Source organism: Nycticebus coucang, chromosome 9 (genome assembly GCF_027406575.1).
Source record: "Nycticebus coucang isolate mNycCou1 chromosome 9, mNycCou1.pri, whole genome shotgun sequence".
In the NCBI taxonomy this organism is placed as follows: Eukaryota; Metazoa; Chordata; class Mammalia; order Primates; family Lorisidae; genus Nycticebus; species Nycticebus coucang.
In genome coordinates, this window is record NC_069788.1 from 26,663,858 (window position 1) to 26,686,034 (window position 22,177).

General features: G+C 40.3%; 1 long non-coding RNA gene across 2 annotated transcripts; it reads right to left on the minus strand.

The window, feature by feature from the left end:
• Positions 1 to 1,309: 1,309 nt before the first annotated feature.
• LOC128594073 (uncharacterized) lies at positions 1,310 to 16,368 on the minus strand. Of its 2 annotated transcripts, none has more exons than XR_008382482.1 (3): positions 16,028 to 16,368; positions 11,969 to 12,105; positions 1,310 to 1,468 (listed from the first exon to the last, which is right to left on the minus strand). It is a non-coding gene; the product is annotated as an uncharacterized LOC128594073 (long non-coding RNA). The 2 variants fall into 2 exon arrangements; XR_008382483.1 differs by having other exon boundaries at positions 11,969 to 13,724.
• Positions 16,369 to 22,177: the final 5,809 nt, after the last annotated feature.

A 22,177-nucleotide genomic window follows, 5' to 3' on the forward strand; every position in this document is an offset into this window, starting at 1 on the left:
TGAACAAAGCTAAGTAAGGGATGAGATTGCCCAGGAAGAGTGTGGAGGATAAGATTAGAAGGCAGCCCAGGACATAACCTGAAGGAACAGCAATATTTAAAGGACAGGGAGATACAAAAGGACCCTCAAAGGAGCCTGCAGGGTGGTCAGAGTGTTGGGAAGAGAACCAGAAGACAGTGGTATAACAGAAGCTGGGGGGGGGGGGTGAGGGGGTGGAGCACTCTTCAAGAAGGGATTGATGGCTGGGCATGGTGGCTTTCACGCCTGTAATCCTAGCATTCTGGGAGGCCAAGGAGGGAGGATCACTCCAGCTCAGGAGTTTGAACAAGAGCTAGACCCCCATCTCTACTAAAAATGGAAAAAATTAGCCATGTGTTCTTCCAGGTGCCTGTGGTCCTAGCTACTCAGGAGGCTGAGATAGGAGGTTCGCTTGAACATAGGAGTTTGAGTTTGCTGTGAGCTAAGCTGATGCCACAGCACTCAAGCCCAGGCAACACAGGGAGACTCTGTCTCAGAAAAAAAAGAAGAAGAAGAGATTGATGAACAATGTCATACGATGCTAAAAGGTTGAAATAGAAATTGAAAAGTATCCATTAGATTTAGCAACACAGAGGTTGGGAACTCAGTGAGAAGTATTTCAGTACAACGGTAAAAGCAGAAGCCAGGTTACAATGGTTTGAGGAGTGGCAGGTGAGAGAGAGAGCCTAGAAACAACTGTGGCATACACTAGGTTCACAGCCAAGCATTGAACTGTCACTTCCTAGAACAAATCCCTTGGAGCCATTGCACAGAGAGAAGGCGTGTTTGAGTGAAGAATAGATGGTGCATATAACTCAGATTGGTAATTTTTGTATTTAAAAAGTAGCCTGTTGTTGAACTGAAAGACAATAATTACTGACCACTCCTTAAGTAAACACTGACTGATGGTATTAGTCAGAACAAGAATAAAAGCTGGAATAATCAGCTGTTCTTTTATCCTGCTACTAACTGAGAATCCTATCCCTTATCAGCTTTGATTTCAGACCTTGCACTAGAGATAATAAAGATCTCTACCAGCTAATTCACTTAAATCCTCAGGTAAAGAGTCGATACTACTGACAGCTAGTCATAAGAAAAGTTACATTTTAAGATTACACTTTTGCTTTCTGAACTCATCCTAACCCTATAGTGGCAGCAGGTTACATTAAATTTTGAAAAGTTTTAAGAGATTTAAAAATACTGTGGTATCAGTTTGCTTTTGCTGCATAATAAAGCACCCCCAAATGTAATGACTTAAAACATTTATTATCTTCCATGATTCTGTGGGTAGCAAAGAATCCAACACACACTTTGTAATGGGCAGTTCTTTTGGTCTGGGCCTGCTGGCTGCTGGCTCCTTCCCAAATCTATACGGGTAGTTGGCAGTTCAGCTGGAGTCGGATGGTCTAAGATAGCCTCAGATCTATCTTTGGTGGTTGACATATGTTACCTGGGGCAACAGCGATGACATGGTCATGTGTCTCTCTTCATCTGGCAGGTTCACCTCCGTGGGTATCTCAAGGGTTCCAGAAGCAGCTAGACAGAAAGCCCTAAAGCACAAGTACTTTTCAAGCTTCTACTTGCAGCATATTTGTTAATGACCCCACTGGCTAAGCAAGTCACATGACCAAGGGCAGATTTACTAGCTGGAGAAACAAAATTCACCTCATGATGGGAAGACCATTTATTCATTTTGCAAAGGGCATGCATAAAGGGGTGAAAGGATTTGTGGCTATTCTTATTATACAACTCATCACAACTATTTTATTTATTTATTTTTTTTTTTTGCTTAAAAATACTTACCTAGTAACTTTCTCCTAATTAAAGCTTAAAAACATAAATATAATGAGTCATACATTTGCCACATAGTCACAAAGTTAGACCTTAGCTTCTTTCTTCAGAAATGATACTAAGTCACACTGGAAGAAGGGTTAGCTCAGAGCTCTGAGCTCCATTGTTTCTGTATCCCCAACAATATGGTGAATTTTTTGAATGAACGATTTGTTTCCTAAATCTACTAACATCAAAACACCAAGGAAAAAAGCAAAAGAAAGGCTGCTCTCCCAAATCTTAAAGTTCATGCCTTTCTAAGAATAGAAATTATATAAAATTAGAAAACAATCATACACCAAGGCATACATTTCAGTTTGATTTTACTGGTTTCCAGATTTTGAACTTTTTTCTTTGTTGGTTATAAATATATTAGGAAAAAATAATTTAAAAAAATAGGTAGTACATTTTCTTTCAAATTTCTACATGTCAGAGGGAGATTTATTTGCAAGGCACATTCATTATATATTGATAGTTGTAAGCCTTTCACTGAAAGAGCTAAGAGAAATGGAAGCCCCTGATCAGCCTGGGCGACGTGAACCACTGGGCGTGCCAGGGAGGCATTTTGGCATGGAGAAAGGACCCCCCTCAGCAGGTCTTCAAGGAGTCAAACACCAGGAGGAACTGGCATGCAGAACAGGTACCTACACAAGGAGACGTCTAAGGCAAGGTATGATTGATCTGGGGGTCCCACTACAGTTTTAGTGGAAAAAGGAGCCTGATCAACTCCTTGGGCATTAGATCGCTGGCAGGTCTGTTGAGAGGTGTGTGAGAGTGTGTGGATGTGGTGTGACTGAGAGAACTCCGAGGGTGGAGTTGGACCTCCCTTCACAGGGCCTAGGGGAGTGTTGGTTTGCCTCCTATGGCTAAGTTGCAGCTCAAGTGGGAAATTGAGGCTAGGTTAAGAAATGGGTTGGAATTCTGTGCATGTGAGTGCTTGGAGAATGACTGAGCCAGGTAACAATAGGTGGGGTTTGGCCCCCCCATTCTGGGGTGAAACGAATGTGTGAATGTCACCTTCTTCCCTGCTCCAACTTTGTCCCCGCCTTCTGTCTTTGGTGGGACTTGTGGGGAAATGAAAAGACATTAGAAAGGATGACTATGTTGTGGTTTTGTTACTGAAATTTCTTCAGTGAGTCTTTGGTCTCAGGAATTTAAGAATTGAGCCCACAGGCCACAGATCAGTAATAAAATGGTATTTTGTTGGACTGAGGGGCATGCAGAGAGAGTGGAGAGTGCCAGAGCTATTGGCAGAGGGGCTGTGCCTTGGAAAGTGTTGCAGTTCAGGCAATCCAGTGAGCTCTGGATAGCCCTTGAAAATCTGGGGGAGAGAGGGTAAATCCCATGCTGGGCAGGGCTGTATCCATATCAGCAATAGGTCCCCAAGGTGAACAGCCTCTGGAAGGGGGGAGGAGGCCCAGGTCGGAGGTTTCCTGCATGAGTCCTTTGTATAGGCTTAAATAATTGGTCCTGAGACATAATTTGGCCAGGAGTTGGTAGATGGAGAAATACTTTTACAAACTGAATGGGTGTTCTAGCAAATGAATGAATGTAGCCCCTCACCTTAGGCAAGGTTATTAGGTCTTTGCTGCGGTTTTTCTCTGGGGAAGGGATTAGGGTGTATGCTCCTTAGTCAGGGTGAAGCCATCAGAAGGTTTCAGGCTGCTTTGTTCATGATCTTGCTAGGGGTCAGAGGGTTTTTGCCTGGAGATGGGAGTCTGATGTCTGAGCTCACCTGAGCCTCAAAAATGGGGGTTCCCTGTCCACCCCTGAATGGGAATATCCTGTATCAATGTTATATCTTATAAAATGTCTCTCATTTGTAAAATGTAATAATTTGGTTGTTTAAATTGTTGGGGAAAACTAAGCCTTTGTCAAAGGATAAGATTCTTGCCTTTTAAAAACCTTCTAATTATCAGTTTGACTGGGTGAATGGGTGACTTCATAGTTAACTGGGATCCTGTTTTGTGGGAAGTGAGTATTTTGAGAGTAAGAGCAATTAGACAGAAAGTAGAAAAGCATTGTATAAAGAAAGAATCTTGTGTGATAAATTTTGTCTTGAAACAGAATGGTTGTGTAAGAAAGTGAATGGCAGGGCAAAAGTTAAAGAAAGTTTAGAATGTTTGTAGATTGTGCAGGTTAAATGAAGCTCATAAAAGAGAATTTGTGAAAGAATTTACATATAATCCAGTTGACTATGTATTTCCTTTAAAATCCTTTGGCTTGTAATCTTATTTGAACCAATGTTTCAGGCCTTTGATATTTACAAACCTTCCAAAATCAAAACTCTAAATTTGGGACTTTTGGTGCCCATAGTGCAGTGGTTGCAGCGCTGACCACATGCACCAAGACTGGTGGGTTCAAACTCGGCCCAGGCCAACAACAACAAAAACACAACTCTAAATTTGGTCTTCTTGAAATATTAAGACCACTGAAAGTCATAGGAAAACAAATTAAACTTATTCAATTTATTAAAAATATATAGGAAGCATTGTCAAATATGAAATGGTGATTAATTTTGCATGGGTTATGGTTATATATGTATTCCAATATTATAAAGCATTTGTCTGTCCTAATGTGTAAAGCATTGGTCTGTCCTCACCTATAAAGCATTGGTGTGTCCTAACATATATTGTTGGTAATAATTTTAATTCATCTAAAAAAAAGAAAGTGTTATTATGTAACTGGCTGAATCCAAAGTTTAGTCTAAAAAGAAAAAGAAATATTAAGAGAAACTAACGAATTCTCTCGAATTCAAATTCCTGATGTCTTTGGAAAATGAATACCTTCACACTAAAAGCAGATTTTTAGAACTTTCACTAGAAAGGTAACATGTCTGTGAGTATTGCTAACCTAACTTCAAACAGAAGAGAAATCAGTTATGTGGAACTGGGCTAGTTTGTTACCACTTTTTGTCCAAAATATTGTTGATTCTGTCTGTGTTCTGTTTTCCAGAAGTCAAGAAAACCGTTTTCTGTCTTTTGAGCTATTTGTAGCTTTTCAAGTAATGTATGTACTTATGAGCAGAGTTTAAAACATGTATTTTTTTTTTCCTCTCTCCTTGATTTCTCCGGAATTTGAAAGCCATTTGTAAGTATTCTTAGTTTCTGACAATACAGTTATTTGCATAAGTTCAATAAGAATCTGTTTTGTTCTATAGGACATGATGAAGGCTCTGGTTATTTTACCAAGGCTTTGGCTGGAGTAACATTTCCAGAGGTGTCCAGACTGCATTAAGGAATTCAGGTTGACTTTATAAGACCAATTAAAAAAAAAAAAAAAAACCTTTGAAAAACTGGCCAGATGCCCATCAGTAACATTTCCTGATCTACAGTAAGTAACGAAAGTTGCTTGCTGATGGGTCTGGGAATCAAAATGTGTTTGCGGACCTCAAGAGAAGAGGAATTTACCCAATGCATACAGGTATCTAATGGCACTCATGAAACCTGGGCTCTGAAAGGCTTTGAAGTCCATTCCTGGTACCCCCAGGAATCCAGTCGTATGGAGCAATGCCCTTTGAGGACTTCCAGGTAGACTTTACTGAAATGCCCAGGTTTAGCGGGAATAAGTACTTGCTGGTGATGATCTATCAAAATTGGAATAGGTAAAAGCCTTCCCCACTGGGATAAAAAGGACTCCTGAAGTAACAAAAGTATTGCCCAGAGAAATCGTCCCATGGTTTAGGTTGCCACTCTGGTTTAAATTTGACAATGAGCTAGCCTTCATAACAGAACTAGTGCAAATAATAAGCTAAAGCTTTGAATAACGTATAGGCCTCAAAGCTTAGACAGGGTAAAGTACCTGAACAGGACCATAAGAACAGAAATTGGTAAACTCTGCTAGGAAGCAAAGCTTAATTAGATACAGGCCTTGCTACTACTTTTAGGAACTCCTAAAAGAACTTGGAAAGACTGAACTGAATAGACAAAAACCCTAGAAAGAGTAGCAAGGAAAATCTCCACTGGGGTAATTAACCATGTTCTATTTAGTTTTTGTGTCTGTACATCCTTTCTCTCTGGAGAATCAAGGGGACCAAGTCTAGATCCAGAATCAGAAACTGGTCCCCCTGAAACCAAAGTAGAAAGGACTTTATACCATCATCCTGACCACATGCACAGCAGTGAAGGTGGAAGGAATCCTCACCTGGAATCATCACAGCTGTCTGAATAGGGCTTCACTGCCCCTTGGAAAGTAAAGGTAACTTTTAAGACAGTCAACATGCCCTGCTCCAGCCACATACTGGGAGCTGGCTGGTCAACACATGGCTGAAGCCTGAGGAAACTTGTCTTAATTGGACTTTGGACTTTGGGAAAAGGGGGAAGAGGGGGATGTCACACAGGAAAAAGTAAAAAAGTACGTATATTAGCCCACCACCAGGGTACTATTAAAGCCTGAGTAGAGAACCCTAGGAGAGTCACAGTTCCTAAAACCTCAGTGCTAAAAAGTAATTAATATTGGCACCTGTAAAAGCAAGCTGATACTGAGACCCCAAATTAAAATATATTGGAGTCTCAAAAGGGGGGAATGAGAGAGGATACCCAAGAAGGGTGAGGTCTAGAAGAACAAGTCTTCTCAAGGAGACCACAAGGATACACCTGCAGGGTCCTCTCCATGGTGACTCAGCTCTTGGGAATTCGTAAACTTAACTTCCTGGAACTTGGAAATTTCCAAGTTCTGTGAAATCCTATAGTTCTGTAGGGGCTGGAATAGGATCTCCTGCTTGATTCAAACTGGCCAATGAGAAGGGTAGCTATGGGGTGGAACTTTTTGACTGTCAATAAAAAGGGAAAAACCAAGCCAGTCGGGAACGTGGCCATTTGGAATTCTTCTATGCCGTGAGCTCCCGCTGGTGAATAAAAGCCCTTCCTCTTATTAAAAAAAAAAAGAAAAGAAAAGAAAGCAAAAAAGAAATGCAAATTCTCAGGCCTTTCCTTAGAAGCACTAAATCAGAAACTCTAGAAGTGGGGCTCAGCAAACTCTGTTTTAAGAAACTCCCTGGGTGGTTCTGATGCATGCTGAAGTTTGAGAACCACTGGTCTATGTGAGGAGGCGGTGGAAGCAGTTACAGCTGTGTCTATAAGTGTCCTTCCTGGTCAGCAGAAATTAGATACCCATCAGCATTTTTTGAGAATTCTTACTGCATCTCAGCAAATGCCTTTTACATATATAATTTCTGACAGAATGGCAAGGAAAAAAAACAAAACAGAAAATAAAAACAACACAAGATTTGTTTGTCTAACTTAAGACTGAACATTTTTGGTATGTTTATAGTTAACATAAATCTTGAGTGCTGCAGTTTAAACTGATTTCCCTGATTTTAGCCTGAAATAAAAATGTAGATCGGCCAGCTACCATCCTGCGGAGGGGTATTTGTTCACTAACAGTTGCAAAAGAATAACAAACACTCTGTCCAACCTGCTTTTTATAAAAAAAATCACAGGATAAATGTAGTGTTTCAGTTACTACCTTTCAACACAATATGAACATATACAATGACATTTCATAATCTCTATTCTTACATTAAAAAAACCTCATAAAAAATAGAACAAAAACTAATAAGAGGAAATTCCTCAAACTAAACAAGTTTAAACATTGGCAGTGTGTGCAGTAAACGCACATAGAAATGTGGTATGTATTTCCTGAAAATGTTAGCCATTAAATAGAAGGGATCATGTTGTTTTATTTTCTTAAATAGGATTAGGCATATTCAGGGTGGCCCATAAGCTTTAAATAATAACAATTTGCTCTCCAATCTGGCCTCATTTAGTTTCCTTTTTCGCTGAAACATCTTGAAATTCCCCGGTGAAAATTCAAAAATTCACTCCAAAAAATAAGAAACTAAGAATAAACATATTTAGAAAAAAAAAAATAAAAACAAAGTAAAACAGCCACTTCTTCAAGCTTAGGCTCAACTAACAAGTAAATCATTTATACAGAAAATACATCTTATTTTAACACACAAACTATTAATCCAAGCTTTTAGCAACCCATCCCCCACTCCCACCCCCTGAAGTACAGACAAGATGTTGATCAGGCACCGGGCCACAGACTCCCTGGAGAATAGCCCTGGGGAAACGACAGAAAAGAGAAGACCACCTCATCTTCAAACCGTGAGAGGCCCCTGAAGAGAGGAAAGGCCTTCATGGTCTTTGGGTGAGAGGGCAGCAGAGGCGGAACAGCAGGTAAAAAGGGTACCGCCAGGTTCTGATCTCCCTCTCTCTCCTGTTTCCTTTGGACCACGGCTTGCCCCATAACCACTGAAAGTCAGAAGGCAGCAGCAATAACGCACACTAAGAAGAGGATGCTCACCAGCTTCCCTGAACGCACACTCCTCCAGTCCTACTCAGCAAGCCCGAATAAGGGATGGCAGAGAGCATAAGATAGCTGCCATCTCCCTCCCCTTTCAGAGGCTTCACAGGAGAACCCCTGCCAGAGTAATGCTAGTGGGGGGCCAACAGATGGGTTGTTGACGCCAGTTCTCATACCTACGACTCCCTGGATCTCCCTGGATCTCGTCACCTAACTCTTCTTCAAGAAGAGTGACCTAGTGCCTAATAACTCCAGGGGAGCATCAGCTCACACTTTAAAATACCCGAGGTTAGAACCACTGTAAAAAGAGAACCACACACCAAAAAATATATGCCATATCAAGCAGAAATGTCAGAACAAACAGATTAAGAATTTTCTTTTTTTTTTTTTTTTTTGCACGTTTTGGCCGAGTCTGGGTTTGAACCTGCCACCTCCAGCAAACGGGGCCGGCGCCCTACTCCTTTGAGCCACAGGCACCACCCCAAATTAAGAATTTAAAGCAAGCACAAACAATATTGTCAAAAAGATATTGGTAACAGGAACTAGGGAAAAAGTCATAAAGAGAGCCAAATGTTATGACTAGCTTAGGTGTTAAAAATACTATACTTGAAGAAAAAAATACTAGGTGGGACAAATAGCAAGCAAAATATAGCTGGAGAATAAATCATAGAACTTAAGTCAAAAAGTGAGGAAATCTCTTAAAAGACAAAAAAAAAGGTAATAAAGAGACAAGTACGGATATAAAACGTTAAGCACCATGGAAGATAAAACTAGACACCCTAAAAACAGGAGTCTAAAAGAAGAGAAAAATAAAGGAAAGGTAAAATATTTAAGGAAATAAAATAAATATCCCCAAATTAAAGAAAGATGAAAGAACTCAGATGGAAAGGTCTGAGGCCAAATAAAAGAGATTAAGACCCTAGAAAGGGTATTGCAAATTTAAGAACATCAAAGACAAAGAGAACATTCTAAAAGCTTCTAGGTAAAAGGTGCATACCTCCACAAAGGTATGGGATCAGATTCGCATCAAATCTCTTAACAGCTACATTGGGTCCAAATATTGGGAATTTTCCAGATATCATTCTGTTATTGATTTTTAATACCACTGTGGCCTGAAAACACACTTTATATGACTGGAATTCTTTTAACTTTATTAAGACTTGTCTTATGGTCCACACCGTGATCTCCCTTGAGTGGACACTTCACCAGAGCAGACAGATGGCAAATAAGCATAGGTAAAGACACCACTATGAGTTGTGGAAAGGCAAATTAAAAGCACAATGAAAAACTACCACACACTAACCATACCAAGTATTGCCAAGGATGTAGAGAAACTAGAATTCTCATATACCATTGGATAGATACATAAAATGGCTCAACTACTTTTAAAAATAGTTTGGCTGTTTCTGAAAAAGTTAAACACCTACCATGTGATCCAGCCATTCCCCATTCAAAGCATTATCCAAGGAAAAAGAAAGCATATGACCACAGTAGACTTGTACATAAATGTTTATAGCAAATTTACTTATAATTAGCCACAACTAGAAACAATCCAAATGTCTACTAATCAGTGAGTAGATAAACTGTAGTGCATTCGTATAATGGAATACTATTCAGGAATAAAAAGGGATAAACTACGGGCGGTGCCTGTGGCTCAGTCGGTAAGGCGCCGGCCCCATATACCGAGGGTGGCGGGTTCAAACCCGGCCCCGGCCAAACTGCAACCAAAAAATAGCCGGGCGTTGTGGCGAGCGCCTGTAGTCCCAGCTGCTCGGGAGGCTGAGGCAAGAGAATCGCTTAAGCCCAGGAGTTGGAGGTTGCTGTGAGCTGTGTGAGGCCACGGCACTCTACCCAGGGCCATAAAGTGGGACTCTGTCTCTACAAAAAAAAAAAAAAAAAAACAATAAAAAGGGATAAACTACTGATACTTGCAACAGCATGGATGAACTTCAAAATACACTAAACAAGCAGAAAAGAATATATACTGTTTTATCCATTTATATCGAATCCTAGAAAATGCAAGTGATCTGCAGATCAGGGGATGCCTGAAAATGCAGAATAAGCACAGGGAGAGGTGGGAGAGCTGGATTACAAGAGAGCACAAGAAAATGTAGAGGGATAATGACTATGTTTATTATCTTGTTATGGTGATAGTTTTACAAGCAAAAATATGTTAAAACTCACTAAAATATATATTTAAAATATTTGCAGCTTATTGTAAGTCAATTTCAAGGTGTTATTTCTACCTCAAAAAGCTAGCAAAAATGAAAACATTACTAGAAAAATAAAATTTCTATCTGAAAAAGACACATGAAATATAGATCCTAATTATTTTTCAATAATTTTTTTTTTAATTATTTAACAAGTCAACAAAGAGAGAAAAACTTTTAAAGATATGCTTAAATTCTCAAAGGTTACTCTTTTCAACTGTGAAATGGAGATATTATTGCCCACCTCATATGGTTACTGTGAGGATTAAATGAGAGGACATTTAAGAATCTGAGCACAGTAACGGCCACGTGCTAAGGGCTCTCAATTCATGCAACAAAGCTGCTGAAATTATTTGATCCAGATCTGTAAACATTCAAAAATAGCTTTGCATAAATAATCCTTGAATAAGCCTTGAATTAAATGAGTCAGTCTCCTTGATCTTTTTTCCATTTTGTAGAATGAATCATCTATCCAACTTCTCCTCAAACAATGAGATATCCTATCTTAAATATGCAAAACAGTAGATTTTGTTATTTTTACCATAGGCATTGATCAAAGAGAGATTATTCCTCTTTTACTACGCCCTCCGACGTTCAATTTATTGACACGCCATAAGCTTTCTCCCAATAAAGTGATCCATCTTGCCAGAGCTTCACCAAAGACTGCTTGAAATACCTCAAATATGGTTTCAGAAATTGTACCTCTTATTAAAAGTATCTTGTAGAAAATTTTCTTCTGTTGAGAATTTTTCCAAAATACTTTCATATGTTATGTTGTGTAAGCCTCAAATTATCATCACACAGAGCCAGAATTATTCTTTTCAGTTTCTTATTTTTTTTAATCCCCACAACTCAGCGGTTAACTTATTTGCCCAAAGTCTTATTAGCATTCTAATATTGTGAAAGAATAAAAGAATGACTTAATTAACGAGCTAGTAAGTAAGGAATCCAAGCCACTAATCCAGGCATTCCTCTTCCTTTCCTCTCCCCTCTTTTCCTTTTCTCCAGCTCTCCAACTCTCCAGCTTTTCTCTTTCTGGTAATTTTTCATAATTTCTACACCACTTTTTATGTCTTTCCTCTGGAACTCTGGAATGCAATACTAATGCGATTATAAAAACTATAAGCCCTCAGAGAAAACAAAGCACAATAGCCATTGTTTTTTGTTTTTTCAACAGTATTCTAAGTACAGTTAAAACAAACCCAGCTTCTATTAATCATGTAACATCCTGTTACCTGAATTGAGCTATTAACAGACTTAAGTGTTGAAGTAAATATTTGCACATTTACGTTGGCATTTCTTTTTACCATTAAAGTAAATTACCTTATAATCATCCAAATAGAAAACATCCCTGTAACTGTATAAACTAGCCATAACTTGAAAACTAAAACTTGGAAACCTCATAACCCATTACTAAAGTAAAAATCTTCTTTTTACATCTAGAAAATACAAGAAAAGATGAAAAGAGAGGAAACCCATACCGAGGAGCCCATCTTCAAGCAGAATTTTTGTTATTTTCTTATGAGGAAAAAAAAAACCAGGGTTCATAAGCAACCTTCAGTGTAATATAATTAATAAAATTTAAATTATTTATTTCTTACCCATTTGACATCATCAAATGTATCAGATTTCTGAAAAACAGGGCTATGTACACTTTTTTCCTTTGTTTTCATTCTATATCCATTCCACCATCCTGTGGCAGGAACCTCATCAGCCCAGTCTTCCTGCAGAATAATATCTGATAATATCAAAGGCAAGCCATTAATTATTGTTTTTACCTCATGTAATTTTTGAAAAACATTAAAACCTTAACCAGATAACAACATGTCAAGTCAATTTAAAATATCAATCACATTTCTTTGACATCTTGACACTATTTTAGTTTACTGAATAAATCTCATAAATCTCTCATAGACCCAGGCTTTAGAAATTGATTAAATACTATGTTTCTAAGGATAGCTGCATAACAGAAACAAAGGACTATCAAAGGGAATTAAACATTTACCTCTTAACAACATTCTCTGCACTACAGAAAGTAATGGAATATTAGGAGTGATATTTAAGTTGAATTTAATTAAGTACAAATGTTATATACTTCCACTTTCCCAGAAATGGTCACTTCATCCTAATTAAAGAAATGGATACTAAGTATGATTTAATTTTCATTCTGTGGAATATGTGTTTAGATAAATTTAGGCAAACAAAGATTGAGAAGTCCTCCCATCAAACCTATAAACATTTTGAAAATGCTTAAAGGTAACTCTGTTGTCCTCCACCTGGCAGGTCAGTTCATTTTGAGCTGTGAGTTCAAAATGTAGCCCAAATAGTCAACTCCAAATAACGAAGGCTCCTTGGGGTCTATAACCTCAGGGTGGTGACAGTTCTTGACAGCAGTCCAGGGTACAAGATTCCTCAGATTCCTTCAATTGGCCTGGGCCATGAACTTCCAAACCATGGAAGTTCAACATTGTGGTCACCAACTCTGGGAGGTCAAAATCATGTTTCCATCCCCAGTCCTTTAGAGCATTGCTGTCATCAAAGTTCATCAGCCAACTATCTGCTGTGGCCTGGCGAACACATCCACAGGGTATATGATCGGAATTCCGGGATGTGCTTGAGAACCTCCTGGGCCAGCTCCTGGGGGGTGAAGCTCATGGCACTGACATTGTAGGGCCTCATGGATGACTTCCAGGGTGGCCCGGAGGCCATCGTCAATGTACATCACTGGGAGCCCTGTGCTAGAGTCCAGGTTGCACTCGAATTTGCCATGCTTTGCAGCATCATGGAAGATCTGGACTGCATAGTCAGTTCCTTCCCAGGCTGGGAGTCAGGAAAAGTGATTCCAGCGTATGTCAGGCATCAGAAATCTAACCCATACCGATAATGATAATACTCTCCCATGAGCTCTGCCTGGACCTTGCACACCCCATACATGGTCCTGGGTCTCTAAATGCAGAGATCAGGGGTCAGATTCCAGGGAGAGGTAGGTCCAAAAGCCCTGATGGGACTGGGCATGAACAGTCGCACATTGTGCTCTGCTGCGACGTCCAGAATATGAGGCAATCCAGTTACATTCACAGCTCTCGCCAGGGACACGTTTGCTTCTCCAACCGCACTGAGCAAAGCACTATAATGAAACAGTCAGGTGATGTGGTTGTTTACCACAATCTCCCGAAGATTCTTGTAATCCAAGATATCAGAATAAATAAATGGGCCGCTATGGAAGACATGATCAGGAGGCTTCCTTATGTCGGACAAAATCACATTGTCCTTCCCAAATCGTTTCCTCAGCAGGCGTCCTCAAACTTTTTAAACAGGGGGCCAGTTCACTGTTCCTCAGACCGTTGGAGGGCCGGACTATAGTTTTAAAAAAAACAACTATGAGCAAATTCCTACGCACACTGCACATATCTTATTTTGGAGTAACAAAACAAAACAAGAACAAATACAATCACACAGCCTCATGTGGCCCATGGGCCGCAGTTTGAGGATACCCTGCTCAAAAGGTTAGCAAGCCCCACTCCCAGCTGGCCAAGACCTCCTGTAATTAAGACTCGTGGATGGTCTGTTTCAGAGAAAGAGGCAGAGTGGAAGTTGGCATCTGCTAGAATTTGCCGAGGGAAGGTGCCCAGAAACTGGACTGGCAGGACAGATGTCAAACAGCCAGAGGCTGGGTACGGTAGCATTGGGCCCACCACCTGCCTCAGCATCCTAACAACTGGCATTTTCTTTTCAAACACTCTTCCGACGCAACCCACGCGATGCTGCCAATGTGGCAACTGAGCCCAGAGCTGCACTTGTGCCTAGTATTTTTTATATAAACAAGTACAGATTTAATCTGATTGGCAGAGAATTGCTTTACTTACATAACTGTAGTACTTTACACATTATCCAAACTTCCAAACTAAGTTCCTCATAGCCCAGATCAACATTGGTACTGATTTTACAACTTATGACCTTATGTAATCAAAGTTATCAAATATTAAAAGACCACTGTAAAAGATTTCTTAAGTGTTTTGCATTATGAAAGCAAAGAAGATAGTGCTGAATGTAACCTCCGTGATAATCTATCTTCAAGGACAAATTCTTACATTCAAGGTTTTAGCTATCACCATAACCATTACAATCAAATTGTGACTCAGAAAAACTACCAGATTTCCCCTCACACATTCTGGCCACTACAGGAACATACCCCTGACCTTACTGAGGACAGTGATAAGCCATGATTAGTTCCCCATATGTGGAAATGGTTCATAATATCTCACAAAAGTTACATTTTTTTGTTTACAGGAAAAATAATTTTGTTGTGTGTTTGAGACATCTGTGGACAGAGAATTTCCATTCTCAATGCCATGAATATTAAATGATACTATGAATTAATACTAAAAAGGAATGGCCTGTTTTACTCCCATGGATTTAATTTAAGGACGATACTTAGGAATTTCCTTTAAAAAGAAGTCATGACTTGGTGGTCTGTTAGCTCTACTAACTCCCAAATTACTTTCATCTCTCCAGCCTATGCTTCAAGTGACTGGTAATTAAACTTCTAATCTGCCTTATGGTCTCTCCCTATACCTTCCTCCATCAGCACATCACATAGGTATTATTCTGAAACCCAAAAATTATGGACCAAAAAATATCAAAGGGTATATAGAAACAGAAATGTATAAGAAACTAAAAATAACATCAATGTAAAGTTTCTTTTGTACACTCTTGACCTGTTAAAGATGACTCTTACTTTGAAAATCTCTATTGAGTGAATCAAACCATTGCTGTTGGGGCAAGGAGGATGCAGAATCTGCTTTGAAAAGACCTGAGTTAAGCTTCGTTTCTATCATTCAATGTTTCTGCAAGAACTCAGCCAGTTTTAGAAGTAGTGGGGCATAGAGAGAAAATGGTGAAAGAGCAAATTAAATTAATAAAAAATGTACTGTGTAATATAAGTTTATGCATAAGAAATCAAAACTGTTAAAACCATTCAATGAGACTCAATGTAAAGCACCGGGTACATTGTGGGTATATGAGAAATGTTGATTACCTCACCTCTTATTTGGCCCTTTCTTCTGTCAAAGCACTTTGTAAGCTTTATAGGTCTATTCAGATTCCAGGTGTTACAGTTTGTGTGGTTTGGCTTTTGTTTTTACAGGTAAAAAGGAAGCACAATGAACTTGGACTTTGAAGGCAAACAAACGTGGAATCAAATCCTAGTTCTGCTGTTTACAAATATGGACTTTGAATGTGCTTCCTAACTGCACTTCAGCTTCCTCCTCTGTACAACAGGGTAATGCTTCATAGCAGTCTTTTCCAACCTTGTTCATAACATTGTATACCTTGAAAATGAGAAATATTTTTTACTCCAAAGGATGTTGCTACCCACAGTGAGATGTGATCAGTCCAGGGAGCTCTGATCACCCAAATCAGGTCCCATTTGCTCCGTGTACCACAAAAACTGAGGGGAATTGGCATTTTGGCATTCTTTAACTATTCAGGGCACATTAATGTTCCAGGGCACACTCTTTGGGAAAGTCTGCTTTATTTGTTTTTTGGGAAGGAATATAACCTACCCGACTCTTGATGGTGAATAATATCTTAGTTCCCCTTCCTTTTCCAAATCAAAGACAACCCGCTTAGCTGGCGCCTGACCCCCTGATTGAACATACCTCTGCAGAGTGGTTTGGCTGTGCCAGGGCAGAGCTTCCCATACCAAGTAAGGCTTTATGGCGACTCTTCTTTGGAGAACAACTCACTGGCCCACCATGCCATGACAACTGTGGCCTGCCTGCCTTGAAGCATGATTCCACAAGACCAGGAAGATTGCTGCTGACTAGCAAGCTGTTTCTTTTTATTTAATCCAGGTTTCTACTTGGAGAGGAAGATGTTTTCCAAGCCCATGGCTACTTGTTGCAGTCTAGTAGTGTTGAGTCTCCTTAAATTTCAAAAAGAAGTATGCAAAAGAAGTATCATTTAATGAGCTTCTAATAAGTGCCAGATGTTCAACCTGTTACTTTCAATCTACCCACTCAGCAACATAGTACTTCCTTCACCTGTCTTTATATGGGTGATGAAGCTGAATCAGAGTAGTTTGCTCAAGATTAGAGGGCTAGAAGTGGGCAGGGCTAATATTCAAAGTCTTAACACTTTCTAGCATGCTAAATTATTTTGTGTTTAATAGTAACAGAACTTCTAAGAAATCTACTGAGTTTTCATTTATTTAAACTGAATTTTTAGGAAATACAGACAGGGGTAGTAACAACTCTGCAGTTTAACATTAATGTTGGTACAAGTATATAATTAGTTTCTTATGAACAGTCCTAAGACACTTTGGAGGGTAGAGCAGGGTTGATTGAGTTAAGTGGTCACAAGGAAAAGAGAAACAGGATAAAGAAGGGGCCCTAACTTCCTTTAACTATTCAGGGCATATATATTTTTTTATGCTTGTGATAACTGCAAATGAAATGATGTTAACCACTGTAGATGTTCTTCTCAACTAAATATTTTCATGACCTTAGAAACTCTGGCAAATATTTAAGAGAAAGCACTTGTGTTAATAGAGTTCATCCTAACATAAATAGACCAAGGTTTCTTAACCTTGGTACTATTACAATTTTGGAGTTAGACAATCCTTTGTTATGAGGCTTTCCTGCATGTTTGTAGGGTAAGTTGTTTTCAGTTGAGTGAAATTATTTTTTCCTAAGATACCCATCACATTTAAGCCTACGTGCTAAAGTGCCAGGAAAATATCTTCAGGAAGTACAATTACATTATTCTTTTCTTTTACATTTAGGAACTGGTCTTATCTAAGCAAAATTGCTCAATGTTCAGTATAACTGCCTTTCTACAAAGATATAATTATGGTTATAGCATTTTTTTCACATCTCATCATCCATGAAAGAAAGGACTGTGTGCAAAGGTCAATTATTTGGTGTTATCTAATCGAAATAAGGTTCACAGACATTTATGTGAAATAGGTGAATGATGTAGGAAGGAAAAGGTAGAGGCTAGAATTAGTAATGTTTAAATTACTAATACCATGCGGCTTAAAGAATGTATTCACATTTTGACACTTGGCTTACTTTAACAATAGTAATTATCCATGTCAGCTGTTGTGTAATAGTATATACCCTATTCGACGAGCATGGGGTTTTTTTGTTTTGTTTTCAGTTTGTTTTTAAATACAAAGTCCCATAATTTGGAACAGTAATAGCTAATTTGAAATGAAAACAACTGGGTAACGGCTACCATCTCCAATTTCAGGATGAAGGAAATTGATTTTTAGTAAAGGATTAACTTATGGTTCATTCCTTTCCATCTTCCTGGGTCACCTTCTGTATCAACTGCTCAAACCACATTCTACATTCCTTTCTTTCTTCAACCCTCACATACAGCCTAACTACCTGAGATCCTACTCCACTGAGATTTGCTTTAAACTAATTAGAGGTAAATAACTAAAACATACCAAAAGTGGATAATACACCTATGAGGAGTCATTCCACCCTGTGCTTTCCTTTTGTGATCAATTGGAAATGTCCATAATAAAATGTTGTGTTTTCTTTAGCCATATTTCAGTCAGAAGAGTGAGGCTACTGGACACAGCTATCACCATCCCATCCCAACACATCATCTTGGCATCCTTAGCATCTTGTAGGAAGACAATAATACTATTCTTAAAAAAAAAAAGAAAGAAAGTGCATCACTTCCCACGTGCTCTAGATCCCATCAAGTTGTGTCTCCTGAAAAAGCTGCGCTAAAGGCATCCTTTCTCCCTTCCACATTGCGCCTTGTTGGCTCCTACCCAAGTTTGTTAGCATCCTCATGTTTCTCCATCTTGAGAAAAGGTCTTCACTCGACTCCACAGGCCTTTTCTTTAGCTCTGCATGAAAATAAGCATATCTATATTTTTCAAAAATTCATATGAATCAAAACTCAGATTAAAAAGGGTTAAAAGAGGTTCTTTACTTTTTTGACTTAATGACAGTAGTGCATGTGTTGGAAATATAGTACAAATAGATTTGTACTTTTTGGACTAATATTAGTAATGATATCAGAGAATATTTAGGCTGGAAGGAAAACCTTACCTCCTCTAGACTCTCATTTTAACAGGTGAAGAGGAAGGAATCCCTGATGATAAAAATAATTTGATTAGATCGACTGAGCAAGTTACTCTCTGATCTGGGGCAAAATCCCCAGGCGTCTGGTTACTGCTTTTCTATCATAAGGCGCCCGGGACCTTTTTGAATATGATCGAATCAAATTCCAAGTGTAAATCAATTACAGAGAGAAAACCTCTTCTACATCTTGTACACCCCTGTACACTGAAGTTAAGTAACTGTTTCTACTGATTAAGAAACTAAAAAAGACACACTCTTAAGCACTTCACAAGCAGACCGGAGAGTTTTGAGGAAAGTGTATGTCAAAGGAGGAGGGTTGTAGTGGAGGAGGTCCCAGGTCCCAGTAAGAGTCACACGGAGGCAGGCCATCAGCCTCACTTTAAAATCACATTGTAGTTCAGACCTCAACATAGCCACTAACTTGCATTACTGGATCCCAGTTGTCTCAGCTATAAAACGTTGCAACTGCCAGGTCTGTCCCACGAATTCCAGCTCACAGTGCCTGGCAGGTGCGCCACACAGAGTAACTTACTGGGACCCACCCAAGAGACAGACTATCGAAGTCAAGTTGGGACTCGGGCCAAAAGGTGCAGTAAAGGTAGGGGCAGGGGGACCTCAAGTGCCTTCCTCAAAATTCCCTGAACGCTACACCTCTGCTTTACTCATTTGACCTCGCGAAGCTGCTGCCTCAGGGTAAACTGGGAACGGCGTGGCCACTGGGAAATATTTTTTCCTCCTTGCGTGAGGCCTGAAACCCGGCGTGTCTGAAATGTCTGCTGCAATACCACCACAGAAGCCCATAGGTCGGAATAACAGACAGACTTTGTCCCGGAGCAGCGTCGCTGGGATTAACCTCCAACACAGAGCCCGCACAAAGTGCTGAGTCACTAGGAGGCGGTGCTGCGCGCCGGGGGCGGGCCCGGCGCAGTCACGTGGCGGGGGCTGGATCACAACAACGGCACGGCGTGCAGCGCCGGCGGCCCGCGCCGCTTCCTCCCTCTACAGACCCGCTCTCTGAGCATGCTCAGCTCGGCCCTGAGACCACACGGCGTCCCCAGTGGCCGAATTCCAGGTCCATATTTTCTGGGCCGCCCAGGAGGCGGAGCTTGCGAAGCTGGGAGGCGGGGACGGGGAGCGGGACAGCCACTGGGCGAGGGTGGGTTCCGGTTGGGCGAGGCTTGGCGTTTTTCCGCGAAAGAAATGAATTTGCCTAAAGAAGAGCTAATTCTGCAAAGTAGGAGCTCCTTCTTTTCCCTTTAGTAATTGTTACATCCCTGATGGAGCTGTCCGCTGAAAACCTACTTCCGGATGTCGAAATCCGACCTTGGGTGCAAACCACAGAATGAAGTGGAGACTTACAAGGCAAAACGCTGTCTGACAGAGGGGAATGACAGCGGTTGAACGAGACTTCCGTTGATCCGTGTTGGGGGTGTTTGTTTTTTCCTTATAACAGAGACGGCTAAAGGCACTGAGGGGATCAGTGGTTTAAATTTGGCATAACGGCCTTGTGGTGCAACAATGCCTGCACCCGGTTTGGGATTGTCCAAAGCTCCTGGACCTTTGCTAGGTCGAAAATTCAGGGTTCAGGTGGGAGAAGCCACCTTCTGTCACTGTGAACCACAATCCGGTAAAGAGGAAAGTAGTATAGTGTTAAACTCTCACTACGTTTGGTATCGCCTAGGGTTTAGGCTAGAACTTTCTCCCCAACCGCCTGTGTCCTTGTTTCCTTATTCAAATGAGACTGACTCTCCTGCTCTAAGACACAGGCTTCACAGTATCGCTGTGAGGAAAGGCAGCAGGTGTATGGGAAAAGTGTGCTTTCAGGGGTCCTCAAACTTTTTAAACAGGTGGCCAGTTCACTGTCCCTCAGACCGTTGGAGGGCTGGACTATAGTTTTAAAAAAACTATAAACAAATTCCTATGCATACTGCACATATCTTATTTTGAAGTAAAAAAACAAAACGGGAACAAATATAATCACACCGCCGCATGTGGCCTGCGGGCTGTAGTTTGAGGACCCCATCACCACTGTTTCAACTAAGTGGAATATTGAGCCACGTATCTAATCTTAAATTTTCTAGTGGCCACCTTTAAAAAGCTACAGGTGAGGGCGGCGCTGGTGGCTCAGTCAGTAAGGCGCCGGCCCCATATACCGAGGGTGGCGGGTTCAAACCCGGCCCCGGCCAAACTACAACCAAAAAATAGCTGGGCGTTGTGGCGGGCGCCTGTAGTCCCAGCTACTCGGGAGGCTGAGGCAAGAGAATCGCTTAAGCCCAGGAGTTGGAGGTTGCTGTGAGGTGTGTGAGGCCACAGCACTCTACCGAGGGCCATAAAGTGAGACTCTGTCTTTACAAAAAAAAAAAAAAAGCTACAGGTGAATTAATTTAAATCACATGCTACATATTTAACTCAAAATGTGAGAAATACTATGATAGCAACTTGTAATCAATATAAAACTCTAAATGGGATATTCACATTCTCTTTTTGCTACGTCTTGGAATCTGTGTTACACCCATTGCACAGCTCCTGGGCCACTGAATTTTCATTGGAAATACTTGATCTGTAAATCTGTAATTAAATTTTTATAAAATTAACAGTTGAAAAAGTGATGCACTTTCCCAACTTGTTCCGAATTTAGTTAAAAGTTTTCCAGCAACCAAGTGGAATGACATGTTTAAATTTATACTTAAATTGATTAAAGAAAACTAAAAACTCAGTTTCCTGGTCATGTTAGCCACATTTCAAACGCTCACTAACAATACAGGTGTATGGAAGTAACACAGTTGAAAAAGTGATGCATAATTACATCAGATGTACTTATGAGAATAACCAAATCATCCTTTGGCTGTCTTACCTGCATGTGAAACACTGTTTCTTGCAGTCCCCTCCTTTCCACAGAGAAGCTAACATTTATTAAGCACTTACTCCATACCAAGCACTTTTTTTAGAATTAAAAGGAAAGGTGCAAGTTATCTCAACCCCAGAGGAAGTCACTGACTAGCCTGAAGATATTTTTTAAATGATTCTATTTTTAATGTACAAAGGCAACTAAGATACAGAGAAGAATAACTGGGATTGAAAAGATGAGCAGGAGTCTGTTAGGTAGAGAATTCCAAGCAGGGAAAAAAAAAAAAAAAAACATCAGAGTGCCAGGACCCGCTTAGGCCTGGGAGAGCTGATAGGAAAGCACAGGGAAGATGGGAGTCAGTAGCTGAAGTTGTTGACCAGACTGTGGAAAAACTAGAATGAAATAAAATTGGTATGTTTTCTTTCATACTTGTGTGCTGCATGCTGGGGATTGAAACATCATCTCCTGAGCTTCAATACGCTCCTCCGAGCCCCCACTCACCCCCACCCCCTGTGGTTACCACAACCAGACCTGGGTGTCCATGTCTCCACGTCCTGGGATGGGGATACAAAGGCTGTGGGAGAAGAGACTCCTATCATGTTCTCATTCAAAAATAAGTGCCTACCAAATGTTAACACTGTAGTGCACACTTTTGTTCTCCATATATGTATGATCTAGTTGCTGCCACTTTTCCCAACCTATCAAATCATTGTTGCTCTGCAACACATATTTATGGAACAATTACTTGGAGCCAAGGTACCTCCTTCCCTCCCTTTCGCTTGAAGATAAGGTCAACTCTGAGTTTTCCTAGTGTCTTCTACCCCCATAGTAAGCTCTAGTGAACAACATTTTGA